The sequence below is a fragment of the Magnolia sinica genome, chromosome 15, assembly GCF_029962835.1.
Source record: "Magnolia sinica isolate HGM2019 chromosome 15, MsV1, whole genome shotgun sequence".
NCBI lineage: Eukaryota > Viridiplantae > Streptophyta > Magnoliopsida > Magnoliales > Magnoliaceae > Magnolia > Magnolia sinica.
Window position 1 is genome coordinate 12,380,440 of NC_080587.1, and position 14,936 is coordinate 12,395,375.

General features: G+C 38.9%; 1 long non-coding RNA gene across 4 annotated transcripts in view; it reads left to right on the top strand.

The window, feature by feature from the left end:
• Window positions 1–7,323: 7,323 nt before the first annotated feature.
• The window catches only part of LOC131227835 (uncharacterized), a 31,693-nt gene continuing 24,080 nt past the window's right edge, over window positions 7,324–14,936 (top strand). For 2 of the 4 annotated variants that reach the window (XR_009162527.1, XR_009162526.1), the window contains exons 1-2: window positions 7,586–7,838; window positions 10,527–10,702. This is a non-coding gene — a long non-coding RNA (uncharacterized LOC131227835). Of the gene's footprint in view, window positions 7,450–7,585; window positions 7,839–8,030; window positions 8,137–10,526; window positions 10,703–14,936 lie in introns of those variants that run through there. The other 2 variants (XR_009162524.1, XR_009162525.1) reach the window with 2 other exon arrangements.

Consider the following 14,936-nt stretch of genomic DNA (forward strand, 5'->3'; position numbering starts at 1 on the left):
TTATCAACAGATTGGATGGAAATAAACATCACGGTGGGCCCCGGTAAGTTTTTAACCGCATGCTTTCAATCACCACCGTTTCTTATGGCGTGGTCCACCTGAGATTTGAATCTGCCTTATGTTTGAGCCCATGCTATGAAATGAGTTGACAAAACGTACGGACTGCGTGGATATACAACACATATATCTAGGTGGGCCCCGCAGTCGTGGCCTAGCCGAAGTGGGTGTTTGGCCTGCCTCACACAATCTGCTTTCATCTTTCCCATCTGACATGTCAGCTGTGGGAATATCTAAGCCGTGCAAAAGGTCAGCAACACCAGCAGAGATCAGCTGAAGTGAAAAAACAGGCCGTTCCACTAATGAAAAAGGCTGCACAACCAAATCAATGGACGGTTGATCGTTTGACTTGATATATTAGCTGTGGCCGACATAATGAGTGGACCGGCCTGATTTTTGGGAAACATAACTTTTATTTGCTCGTATCCTACATGTGGGATACATTAGTGAAATGATGGGATAGGTTCTGTAGAACTTTTTTCTTAGATCATGTTTGGAAACCATGAATTCTATGCTGGACAATGGAAAAGGGCGAAAAATTCCTTTAGAGCCTCTTTGGATCATATCAAATCACAGCAATATAACGTGTAGTAAAAAGTAATAATAGCTTTTATTACTGTATTCAAAAGTAAAATTGAGTACTGAACCCATATAATACTTCTCTTCCATCTTCACATCCATTGTATAAAGTTATTTTCAATTATTATATGCACTTGGATGTAATTTCATTCTTGTGTATTATATCCACACCATCATCTATTTCATAATATTGCATGTCTCAAAAAATGAAGAAGATTTAACACTTTCGTGAACTTCAAGAAGTTTTCAATGGCAAATGTCCAGTCCCTACAGCGAGTTGTGGTCTCGTCTTTGTTGGATTTGTATTTATCTTATTTTTTTTGTTGCATTGTATAAATTGAATATACAAGATGAGTGGACCATGTGGATATAATATATACATTATGGTGGGGCGAAGAAATTAAGTGTAACATCCTGAATTTTCACAATTTTGGATTTAAAAAAAATAAATTTTAATATAATTAATTTATGTTATCATTTACTAACTAGTAACTCTCGATATTATTCTATACGCAGGTGGTACCAGTAAAGAACCACACAAACTTAATTAATCGGCTGTAGGAAGCCAGCAAAGCCGTCTAATAAAGTAAACGTTAAATATACTCTCGTGGTTTCTTTGTTCAGGGTCCAAATCTAGCCGACATATCACTGACTAATAAAGACCCATTTAAACCCAAAAGCAAATCAACACAGTTACTCCTTTGGCCTAAGAACCAATAGTTTGGAATGATTAGGACCGAATCACCTTTTTCGCTAATTGCAAATAGCCCACATTAAGAACTTGGCTAATCCACAACCTAATCATTGCGCGCAAGAAATCTCACTACCCAATTCATTCCATAAATGCCTTGATTATCTGAATAAGCTTTACACCGCTTGTTAGTGGCCCACTAAACCCAAAAATATAGAAAGACGTTCTTCTTAGTGGGCTTGACGTCCATCGTGGGACATTGAGTCGAAGTCGCGTCTCGAATCACTCAACTTAGGCCCATAAGCCAAGTGCATGAGATGTGCGAATGCTTTAAGTGAAAATTTGAAATTTAAGTGAAACTAGTCCATTGCTCTTTTGCAAAGTTGTAACTTTCAGACCGTCGATTTATGGCCAAAGTCGGGGTACCGACTAAAGACATTTCCCAACACATATTTGTATAACCACGGCATCGACTGATCATCGGTGACTGTCAATCTAAGTTAGGGCCTTCTTGGTTAATCAGCATGCCCGATCATCGTATGTTTGCGTCTAAACATATATCGCCTTGTGGGGCACCTATTCCATGACTTAGATTGCCCTATATGCCTTCCATTGGGTCCCATTAATGGGAAACAACCTCCCCTAGGGTTTATAAAATGAATAAATTAAGGGTCATTAGGGCCATCTGTGCACTTCTACACTATAAAACCCATTTTAGTTTATGCCCCCTCTCCCCATACGCATTTTCCTTTGCCAAATGAGAGAAAGATAGAGAATGAAGAAGAGAATAATAGTAAGAGTATGAGCAGAGAGGCTTTGGTGTTTCCCTTCATCGGTTTCCTCCAATCAAAGCTCTGACCTCGATCATTTTCCTCCGTCGAATCCACTGCACTCGTGATTGGGAGGTAAGAAACAAACATACTCCTAACATAGGTTTTTTTTATTTATGATGAATTTCATATACTTTTTGGTGTTCGTATATGCAATTGGATTTTTCCAAATCCCTAACCCCATGAGCTTAAAATCGAAAATTTATTCTTAAAGGTGTGGACCATTATTTGTATGTTATCTTTTATCGACTCTTGAGGGTCTTAGTCAATGATTATTACTTGCAGATGAATTTATGCATACTAATATGCTAACATTTTAATTTTGCTATAATATATGCTATTAGTTGGATATGGATGTTGCATGTTTGATGAAATGTTTAAGTGGTAGAATGTGTTGCTTTGTCGATTCTCATATACTTGATTTATTGCCAAAGTGATTGTATTACTTTATGTATGCCCACCTGTTTGATTTAATGCTTTAGTGAACGTAATACCTTATGAATGCTTAGGTGTCCGATGAAATGCTTGAATTGTTGTGTAGTGAAACTTATGCTACAATTGTGTGATGTAGAGTTTAGTCCATAGAAATAATTATGATTGCTAAGATGTTGGGTCAGTCGATAAATCACCCAAATTAAGGGTTGACCCAAGTTAGGTCGGCCACTATAGGCTTGTTCGATCGACGTAGGCCGAACACGGACAACCAACAGTAGTTGGACTACACAAGATACTTGCACCCAATGTCGGGGTTCTCTCGTGTCAATCAAATTAATCCATTAGTCGACTGATCATGTATGCTTACAATGTATGACACGATCAAATTGAATATAAAATACCCCGTTCCCGGTAGATAGTTCTATTCATAACCGCTAGTGCGATATGATCCCACAAAGACTCATGAGTAGGGCATGGTGGTATCAGATACTATGTTCGAGCTGTTGGCTTATGCCGGGATGACGATCCTCCCTATAGTTACCAGTGAGCACTGATAGAGGTGAAAGATTGTTAATCGAACGACCTCCGTCAAATTACTCGGTCGATAGTTCCGTGCCATAGTGCCATTTGAACGACCCAGGCATGAATAGAATTGAGTGACTGTTGAGGGTCAAATATTGCATATCAGACCCACAACTAGGAATTGAGTAATCAAACTTGGTGCTTGGGTGACGACTCATACCGGGTTGATACTCATACCTTTGGGTATAATGTCGTACATTTTGAATTATTGATTTGTAATATGAACGGGTGATACCTAAATTTGGATCAAGTGAGATTGGTGAGTAGTCGCTACATGCCGAACCATGTGATCCGGATAAGGACTTGAGATATAACGTCGGTATCCTAGCTTCGCCAATATGCTGGATAAATGGAACTTAATAATTATTCGACTAACATACACATTGCATTAGATAATATTTCGTGATTTGGTGTTGGATTCGTTTGTGAGGGAGTATTGACATTTGCGAAATAAGAGTTAAAGTCGCTCGTGAGGGAGTGTTAGGTTATAAGACGCATGTATCATTTCATAATCTTATTCATGCATTTAGTAAGGGTATTAAGAATTGTTTAATTTTTTATTTTATCATTACTTGCGTTGATTGAGTTGATAACATGCGTAACTTAGAACTAATGGAACCACTGAATTAGCTACTCACTCTTACATGGAACAGTGTTTTAAAACACCAACCAGGCATATAATTGATGCAGGTACTAGTGAGGTCTTAAACGGGTAGGTTTAGATCGGCTTGTGCCACCACCATTATGTTTTAGAGAATTGGGCTTAAACTAAAAGCTTTACACTTTAACCGTAATGGGTATGTATATTGTGGCTTATATAATCCTTATTTTGGGTGATCATCACTTTTGAAATTATATTTTTGACTGTTAGTCCTATATTTCTGAACATTTTGTTATCTCTATTTCGTTTTGGATCCGCTAAGTGAATTTTTACTTTGATTATCTGTATGTGGAATGAATATGAATTAGAATGAGGACACATGTGTATTTTATTAAATTAACACACGAAACTCATAACCAGAGTCTACGTACTTGGGTGCCAATTTTCAAGGCGTTATACTAAGCTACATTACCACCTTTTGCCTATTCATGTCATGAGGTGATTCCAAAGGATTCTAATGATTTGACAAGTTGGCAATATCCAATAGAAGAAAAAAAGTAATGATATGAGTTTTACTCCACATTATTGTGGTTTCTAGTAATCCAAATATACCTGTAATTCAATCGTTTGTATTGTTTGGAAAGTAGAGAAAATGATGTGTTGACATGTTTAGTTTCGTGTAAATATTGATAAATCAGCGGCAATAAAAGCATAATAATTACTTGTGCTTCTTGTTTATAAATAGTTCGAATTACACATTAAAAATAGGACAAAACTCAAACTTTTTCCAAGCCAAAACTCTATAAGCCCCACTATAATGAATGCATTCGATCTAAAGCTCAAGTGGACCATACCACATAAAAACAAAGGATTCAATGTCGGCGTCATTATTCCAAACTTCGTGTGGTGTGGTCCACCTGAGCTTTGGTTCAACTCTATTTTTTTCCTCATGGTTTAAAAAAATAAGGCAAAATGAATGAATAGTGTGAATATAACACATACATTCCCGTGGGGGCTATAAAATTTTGCCACGTGGACATAATACCTAAGGAGAGACGTCGTGCCTATCGACATCATTATTGGCAAGAAATTTCTAAATAAATAATCATTATTAGCAAGAAGTCTCTCTTAGATCACTTTGAAGAGATGATCTTAACCATTCGTGTGTTGATTTGAAGAGCAAATTCATGCTGCAAATTAAGGATGTCAATGGGGCGACCTTGGGCTTGAAAAATCAAAATTTTGAATAGTCCCGGCTTGAAATCGTTCAAAATTCGGGCTGATACCTACTGTAGGTCTAGCCTATTAGCAGCCCTACTATAAATGCACATGTCACACAAGAGCATGATGTGTGCAATTCATAAGGTGAGGCAGACGGTAAACATGCCCCCACTAATCAACCAGACCGGTTAGAACGTGGCTAAATACAGGGCTATCAATGGGTCAGGCTAGCCTGTTGGGCTTAAGCCTGGCTCACTTTTGATTAGTGGGTAATGGTAGCATGCAAGCATTTATACCATAACATGGACCATCAAACTATGTCGCTCACTTACATTGACAGGGCAACAATATATTCATGGCTCACTTCAAGTGTTGAAAAGAGGAGGTTCGAGATGCACTTCTCAAAGGCCACATGTGTAAGATCCAAACCATCCACCACCTATTCCAATGATGTCCCTCAAGGCCCGTTTGGCCGGGTGGATTAGAAGGGATTCCCTTGTCCTGAGTCTAAGCTCGATTGAACCCTAAAACATGTTGGGCTTTCAAGCTCAGGTTCAACAATCAGATCTGCCTACAAGTAAGGTACTCTAAACCTAGATGGCCCCAACTAGGGTTGCAATGCCCACCTTGACCTTGCCCTAATCTACCCTGGGCCTCAATCCTGGGTTAACGTATTAAAATTGTGACACCAAAATCACTATAGGCTTGTTTAAGAGCTTGGATTGGAGGGACTTGGAATTCTATGGTGAATATCTACTGTAGTTAAATTCGAATAATTAAATTAGCTTTCATATACCAAATGAGTGTGTGTGTGTGTGTGTGTGTGTGTGTGTGTGTGTGTGTGTGTGATATTTGATGTAATGATTGTAATAAGCTAATTAAAATATATACTTTCGCAAAAAAAGAGAAAAATTCCGAGTTGTAGGTGGGCTACAAATGCGGGGGTTACGAAAAAACGACTTAACAATATTTTTTAACCATCCATTTAGATGTTCAACATTTGGATGGTTTCGATCAATCTATTGATGTAAATTTAGTGTTGTCGCCGATAATTGAATTATTTTGGATATCATCATCTTGTCATATGTCCAATAAATTAGTAGTGTAGAGATATTTTTGTGACGTGTGCAACTCTCATCCCTTAAGAAGAAGTCAACAAATGCATTTCCTTTGGATTATCAAAGGAATCTTAGCATTTTGCTTATATTTTAGAACACACTAAAATGATAGATTTGGAATACCTCCAATTCCATTAAACTCCAAATTTAGGGCTGCCAAACTTCAAAAGGAAGTTATTTGGATTTGAAATACACTCATTTACCACCAAATTCAAGGTGCCAAACGGGGTCTATGGTTTTATTCCCTCTTTTAAGCCCATATAATCCATGTTTTAGGTAAGCAAAGGAGGCCTAATTACTAGTTGACCCTTGAAGAAGTATTTTTGATATTTTCCTCATGTAAAGATGGTTTTTAGGACATGTTATATGGGGTTAAGTTAATGATTTTGGAGTTGGGGTTTTTCTTTTTGCACAAGAGGATTTCAATGGGGAGGTTTTCTTCCTGAAAGCTAGATTCAAGGCTCTAGGAATTTTTTCTTAGGGTGTCCAATGTAAGAAGATCTATTGCTAGTATTACAATGGTGGGGGTTTTTTTTTTTGTTTTATTATTATCATTATTATTATTTTAAATTTAAATATTAGATTCATGAGTGCTTTTATTGTATTTTTTAAAAAGGTATTCCATTCGTCGCTCCTTTTTGTCTCTCATGGATCTAATGATTTTTTTTTGAACTATTAACCATAGATATATCCCAAATGGTGAATCATGTATATCTAGTGTTCTGATATGATTATATGTCAATCACAAACATTAAGCATCCGTTGGACAATAATTTTATGGGGAAACCTCTTGAAGAATCTTTCCCATTCACCAGTTTCACCGAATCATTTCAAGGGAGTGGGCCAAAATTTAAAGCGGATCCAAAACTCAACTTGGCCATTGGGAAGAAAACAGATGGTATTGAATGCTCACCATTGACTCTCTCTGACTTCTGTTTCAAACATTTCAGGAACCTTGGTAAAAAACGTGGGCCAATCCTAATGTTTGTGACAAATCCTTCCCTTCCATCGGTTTCATTTTGGAGGGTCCCACAGAAAAAAAAAAAAAAAAAAAGTCAAATCCAAAACATTCAATGATCACCATTGAATGTACTTGGTTTATCCAAGCCGTCCATCCATCTTTCCACCTCATTTTAATGGTTGATTACAAAATTAAAGTACATAAAAAGCTTAAAGTACATCACAACATAACGGTGGTCATAGCCATTCGTTAATAAGGTGCTTATGGTGAAAGAAGAGGCGATTCTACGATAATGGTTTAAAATAGGGGTTTTTGGTCGACGCGGCCATATATAGAAAAATCCCAGTCAGAAGACGAGTTTCAACGGATCAAAGGTTAGGATTATTCAACCAATCTTGTTTTTTTTTTTGGATGGTGGCTCAGCGACTGCGTATTAGGCGTCATACGTAGCCAGAGTATCAAACAACTCCTTTCACTGCTCTCTCTCACCGTCATTTCTTTAATTGGGTTTGCTGTTGTATGCATACCGTTTGATTGATTTTGTTTTTATATATTTGCAATGGAATTAAAAAAAATAAATCCTTACTTTGTATTTTGATTGGATCCGATTTTGATTTTATTGGAATCCCGAAACGGATTTCTAGTTGTGGGAAAAAAGAATAACGATCCGTGTCCTGCACACAACCTGTTCGATGGAATGCTCATGAGTAGATCTTCACATCAAGCTTCAAAGAGGAGGGATATATGCAGAGATGTTGAAGAGGTGAGCTTCAAAACGCGCAAACTCGGCACACACTTGTGTGATCTGGGCCATGCATCAGGTGGGGCTCAACATGAGCGTGCTCTTTACTAAAAACCAAGATGGTTCAATCGCCGGGTGGGCCTGAGTTTTTCATTGATTACAGGCCGTTGGTGATTTTATTTCTAACTGTCCATTGTCTTTATCAACCTGTAGTGGTTGTTCGCAGTCTCGATTCACCCCTTCAATCCCACCTCAAACAAATCATCACAGCATTGCTCAATAGGACTTACAGGATCCGTGAGCTGAGGCTTTCAACAGTGTACTTGGTTTTTTTTTTTTTTTTTTTTTTTTCCAGTTTTGACAAATGGGCCCAGGGTTAGTTAATCCTGACCGTTGGTCTGTTGGGCTCATACTGTGGATTGGCCATTGCCAAAGATCTCTTTAGCTGGAATATCCTTGCCACTTATCTTGGGACCTTTCCTTTTTTTTTTTTTTTCAGTTGAATGTGGAGTTTATGCTGTATTTATATTCTAAACCATCAATTTTCAGGCCACAAATCAAAAGGTTAGGATTGTCCCACTGAGGAGATTTTTGGGGCATGGCCTATCTGCAGTGTGACGCAACGGACCAATTGTCCACGGTCCCTACTTTCTAGAAATGAAACCCAATTATACTTAGCAAAGACTCGTCTTGAGGATTCTGCACTTCTTCCACATCAGAACTGAGTCAGATGTCCAGAGGGATCTTGGCACAATATGGTCTCGATATTGTTCTCAAATTCTTGTTAGCAGAGTAGATACGAATTAAACCATAGGCCATGTTGTAATATGTGCAGTGGGTCCCACAATTTGGATGATCTAGATCGGTGTCTATGGATGCCAAGTGTATTATGGACGAGGCATTGCGATTTGGTGAAAGAGAACTGAACACCTGCAGGCAAGGTACTGCGACTTGTGGTACCTTACAATCTTTCCCGCCAACATCCTGCGTTTGTAGGACACTAGAGCCATGAAAACAGCAGGCCCCACCATGAAGATCACCTGGCATAGGTGGGCAAACTGTTGGAATTAGTGGACAACTGATGGTCCAATCCAACGTACAAATGTGGCCCACCTAGTGAGCAAATCAGCTTGATTTTTGACTGATCTTCATGGTTGGGGCCATTGTTTCAATGGTACTGATTTCATAAACAAGTGGCATGCTAGTGAGAAAGATGGTCACTACCACTGTTGTGATGCTATTGCCCACAGGTGATCAGTCCTTGTGGTGAAGTCGGATATATTTAGACAACATGATTCAAAGTTTTGCTGGTGTAGCTGAAATTTTGTTTCCTATGATACCCAGATGCTTAGAATTGTTATTCTGTTTGTTCTGCATAGTTTTTAGTGTTATGTCAACTATATATGTGGTGAACTGTATGGTGATCAAGACCATTAACCTGGTGGGCTGCCTTGTGGATGGGTATGCGCCCTCTGTGCAGGGCCATAGGCATGATAATCCCATAAAAGGCTGTTTGGATGCACCCTCTGAAGGGGTGTTTGAGGTTAAATGCTGTTTTGATCCAAAAGGCAATTGATGTTGTGCATTTGTAAGCACTTTGCAAACCCCCATATCATCTCCCGCTTGACAAAATAGGTGCTAATATGTCAACTCAGGATTTGTCCGAGTCGATCGAAGAAGTAGGCTTGAAACCCCCTTTCGAGAAGTGCATCCAAACACACCCTTTATTGGACAACTCTGACCATTTCCTTGTTGTGGGGTTTTCAGGTTGCATTTGGACCAATGCACTTCTTTCTTTCTTTTACTGTTACCTTTTTTATTTTATTTTATGGGACACAATGTTGGTGGTTAAAGAACAACATGTTCTCATAGGGTGAGCGTAGCTGAAATGAGGATGTCAAGGTGGATGAGTGGCAAGACGAGGAAGGATATAATTAGAAATGAATGCATTTAACTTAGGAGTAGTACCGATAGGTAATAAGATGAAGGAAAGTAGACTTAGATGGTTTGGTCATGTGCAACGGAGACCAACACTTGCGTCAGCTAGGAGTGAGTTGGTACAAGTTGAAGGGTCTAAACTCTAAAGAGCTAGGGGAAGGCCGACGTGGATGTAGGTTGTAAGAAATAGATTTGATGACCTATGGTGTAACTGAAGGTTTATCCGTTGATAGAGTGGAATGGTGGAATTTGATTCATTTGGTTTATTCCAATCAGTTAGGATAAAGCTTAGATGATGAAGTTAATTGTTTCCTTTTCAGGTCATTAATCAGATGGCTGCCATGGTCCCATTGCCCTGGTGGATGGGCTATGGCCCATTCATGTGTTGCCCTGCCCAATCAATGTAGTCTCTAGAGACGAGTGCCACTCATACAATAGAGATGTTTTGGCACGACTTCATGGAAATAAATGATGCCTGCATGTGATAGCATCATTCCTCTTTATCAAAGTTACCATTTAATTCAAAAGAATATTGCCATACTGTATCCTTTTTGATACTTCGATTTCAACTGAAAATCCATGCACTATCCAAGTGATATCCTTGCCATATCTAGGTATTTTAGCATGCTATCCATTGGTTTACAAATCTAAGAATCAAAGCTAATTACAGCCATAAAGAGGCAAGTCACATTTTTCATGCAGAATGCAAATATAATTTCTGACCTTTCCATGCCTTTCATCTACTGTCTTATTCTATGTATCTTTCAACAGGGACCAGCTTTGCATCCTTGATTTCATGATCTTGTTGGTGGATTAAGAACAAAATGCCTCACCGAACAAGGCCTATGACTGCACTCTTGGTTTTCATGGGAGTTAATGTTGTCTTGGTGTCGACAATCACTCCGGTTTATGATTTTGTGTGCTTCCATCCTTACTGGGAAAGAAGGGTATGTTCATCACCTCTATTTCGTTGGTTAGTATGATTTTTGTTGTAATGCTTCTATTCAAGCTAGACTACACCTTACTTTTGTAAGGCACTTGTTTTTATTTCCTTCTTAGTCTCATCTGTTGTCTATGCTATTCCCTCTTCTCATACCAACTACATAACCACATGGTAGTAGAGCTTTTGAGGTATTCAAGACTTAGAGAACGGTGTTCTTTTGTTTGACCCAACAGTGGTGCAGCTAGGACCCATCTTTTGGTAACCGAAGCCTTTGATCTAGTGACTGATGTCATGATACGGATCGTGCTCTAATAGCTCTCCTAATAATTAGATGATCCTATCCATCCAATGAAAATGGACAGTTACAAACAACTGTTCACATTTGACGGGACTGGACAGTTTAAAGTTAGTGGGGATTAGATGGTTATGATAATCTGATTGGGGAAATTTTGGGTGTTCCTACATCTGCCATGGGGCCCACAACTAGAGTTGGGCATCGAGTCGAGTCGGATCGAGTTAGGGCTGATCCGACTCGATCCGGTTTTGAAATAGGCCTGACTCGAACTCGATCCAACTCCGTACCGAGTCCAGCATGCCTAACCCGATTTGAGTTCGGTCTGGCCTGGACTAATTCGGACCAAGTCCGACCCGGGTAGAAGTACTGAGTCGAGTCAAGTTGGCACCGAGTCGGATCGAGAGATGAGGAAGGGAGGAAGTTGAGAGGAGAGAGAGAGGAGGAGGAGGAGGGTGGTGGCGGTGGTGGGTGGCTACGGGCTTGGAAGAGGAGCAAGATGAGGGAGGGAGAGAGAGTTTGGAATTGGGTCGGGGTCAGGTATAGTGGGTAAGGTTAGAGATGTTAGAAATTAGTTTTATTTATTTATTTATTTAAATTTTTTATTACACACACACACACACCCAAACCCGAGTCAAGTTGGGTTTCGGATCGAGTCAAGTCTGACTGGATCGAGTTACTTGGTAACTTGAACTCGACTCGGTTTGAGTTTGGATTGGGCGAAGCCTACTCGGTTCGGACCGACTCACCCATTCGGTTCGGGTTGAGTCAGGTCTGAACGAGTCGGACGAGTCAAGTCGCCCTGTACCTAGCTCTACCTACAACACAGACAACTTGGATAACCAGAAGGTGGGCTCCTTTTTGCAGTTTGTTGGGCAGAACAAAAGTTCGTCTAACATTGTATGTTTCCTCAATATGGTATATTGTGTATGCTTCTCTGTTTCATATCCTTACTCTAAATTTAGTAATGGAGAACAAATGAAAAGTTTGGTTTAATACAAGATATAATCTTTATATATAGTCAATAATTATTTTGTTGCATGCATGGTTTTACGGCTCGGAGACTCGGACAAACTAGTTTGGTCTTGAGTAAAAAAGTGTTTGACAAACCTTTTTCTCCAAATAAAAGGAAATACATACAAAACAGAAAAAAATTTAAAAATAAAAAAGTGATACTTGGACTGATTTTAAGATAAAATCTAGTTAACATGTGACCTAGAAATGCAATAAATATCAATTCATTTTGTTGAAATACTGACTAGTTATCTAATTTTTAACAAAATAATATTTTGTAATAACTTATTTTATTAAATTAATGCATTTGTGGGAGGCTCCTAAATCATCTCTAGAGAATTCAGTAACCTAGATGTTCGATTTGGAGGTGAAAAATGGGGAGGTCCGTCAAATTGCATGGTATTGACTCGTCCGAGTTGCCCTAACTCTCAAGCAACTCAAAGATGTTAGTGTTGTGTGACCCGAAAGTCCAATGCGATGATCTTATCCTTAGATCATGACGACCATGGGTCTTGTGTGGGCATGTTATTAATGGCATAACTAATATGCAGGTGTGTCTTAATCAAACATATTCATGGGTTATAAGGAGAGGGTTTCCTCTATTGTCCTTAGGAATTTGAGTTTGGGCACAATGACCATTGGTCAAGGGAGAGTTGTGTTCCATAGATCTCAGTGTCCTATTATTCCATCAACCACCCAGTAGGTTTCAGGACGAACCTTTGATTATTCTTATATGGTCATCTTGTGTGAAGGAACCGATGACGAATCACGATGGGAGTCTTTACCATCAGGCTTGATGATGAGTCGGTCCCTCCACCCTACCCCATATAGGAGTGTTAGTATTTATTGATATGAGATTTTGCTATTAGACACGTTGGATACTTATATTGGAGGATCACTTAAAAGTCTCTGGGTCGGGAGACCCGTCATCCCTAATGTTATCAACTTGTCTATGTACTAGCTTTGACTAATCCTTAGACCTAAGGACATACGAGAAGTTCTAGTTCTTGATGTAATGTGCTTTGGCCTGCTTCGACGAGTCAATTGTAGTGGCCCATATGTGGTGTTGCTAGGTTCATGCATTAAGATATGGTTGAGGTTCATATGATCCAAAAAGGGATCCACTGGTAACATTCTTATGGCTGAGATTTGGTAGATCGGACCATCTATCAAGTGATTAAAAGAAGAAGAAGATGTCCATCAAGTATTTTTGTTGGTACTGGCACTCAAAAAGGTCTTAAATGGTTTGATAAATGTTTTTAATCATTGATCTTTTATTTTAATTGTCAAAAGGTTTTAATTACGCTTGATGGTAATTCCAAATGTTGAGATCTTGTGTTTCACTAAACTTGCATGGGTATTGGATCGAGGGTGGATGGCCATGATAAGTGGAGTGATTTGTTCACTTTGGGTACATGGTTAGGCAGGATCACAGACCTTAGATGTAGTAGGGCATGCCAAAGTTTGTATGGTAATAGAGCACCATACTGGTGTCTCTCAACCCTCTCCCTACAACCTTAATTCCTTATAAATAGATCTAATGAGGGATTGGAAAAAGAGCCTTGAACGTTTGGGGGAAGGGAGAGAGAATTGAGGTCCCTCCTTTACATCCGTACGTTCTTATGTGCGGGGTCCATCTTTGGACGACTTTCATGCTCTGCCCCTACATTGCTATAGGGAATGATGTGTTGGCTTTTATTTTCTCCTCATTTGGGATAGATTTGGGAGAGAGCCTTTTCGATTGAAGAAACAACATCGACAGTCTACGTGGTTTTGAATGGTAGTAATGTACAAGTAAATCACAGCTCTTATATTTTTTATTCGTAGAAACTTGAGAATATCTAGATGGGGATTTGTGGAATTAGGTTATTAAAAATATGAAAATCTTAAATTATGCTTCGTGTGTCAGAAACTCTAGACTTGTCCGAGTCACCCCGATTCTACGCATGGTGTATACTTGACCCAGTCCTGACCAAGTACGAGTTGACTAAGAAGAGTCTTCAAACCAGGGTCTCGTGAACACAGTTTTAAGAGTGGGTCAACCATTTTGAAAAACATTTCTCGAGGTAGATAAAATACTCCTGTTGGTAGGAGTTTTGCATCTAATAAGAAACTCGTGTGGTACGTAAACTTATTTGCTAGGTTGAGAGTTGTGTATAGGAGTAGGCTTGCATGGCTTGATAATGCATGGTTGGAATAGTTTGCACGTGGTTAAAATTGAGGATTACATATGCGTGGAGTGCAACCAATTAAGAGAAATAACTGATGCTTGGGGGCTGATTTTAAGGAATACCATGAGAGGTTGGGCTTTAATAAATTATCATTTTCATTCAAAGAAAGGGTGAAAAGTTTTAGGAGTCATGTGGAGGAGGAATAATTAGAGGTGTAACCTATTGAAAAGGTAATGAAAAATGTATCTTGTGTGCCTATTGCTGTATTGCACATAGGAGGTCTCAAACTGGAAATTACTAATAATTTTCATCTTCTTGGTTGTGAAAAGCAAATTGTTAAATGAGAGCAAATGAAACTAGGCAACATAATGCTACAGGGGAAAGAGAGATGGAGATGAAGCAGTTGATAGAAGGGATTTGAAACTGTTGAACGGTAGTTCGGAGAAGCACACCCATGTTCTAGAAGATCTATAAAGAATGATAGTTGCAGTTGATTTGAAGCAAGATTAACTGTAGGCATCAATATCTCACAGTGGTGAGAAGGCGTCAATGCTTGGACACGTGATCAAAGGACCAAACCCGAATATCACATCAATGGTCCAACACAACAATGCAAATGAAATGGCACAAGCTAGAGTTATCTGGCTGGAGTTTCCCTTTTTTTAAATAATAATAATAATAATAATAATAATAATAATAATAATTTGGAAGTCCCAATAAAATGGAACTATTGTTGGCAAAGAAAACCAGATGTTGCATCC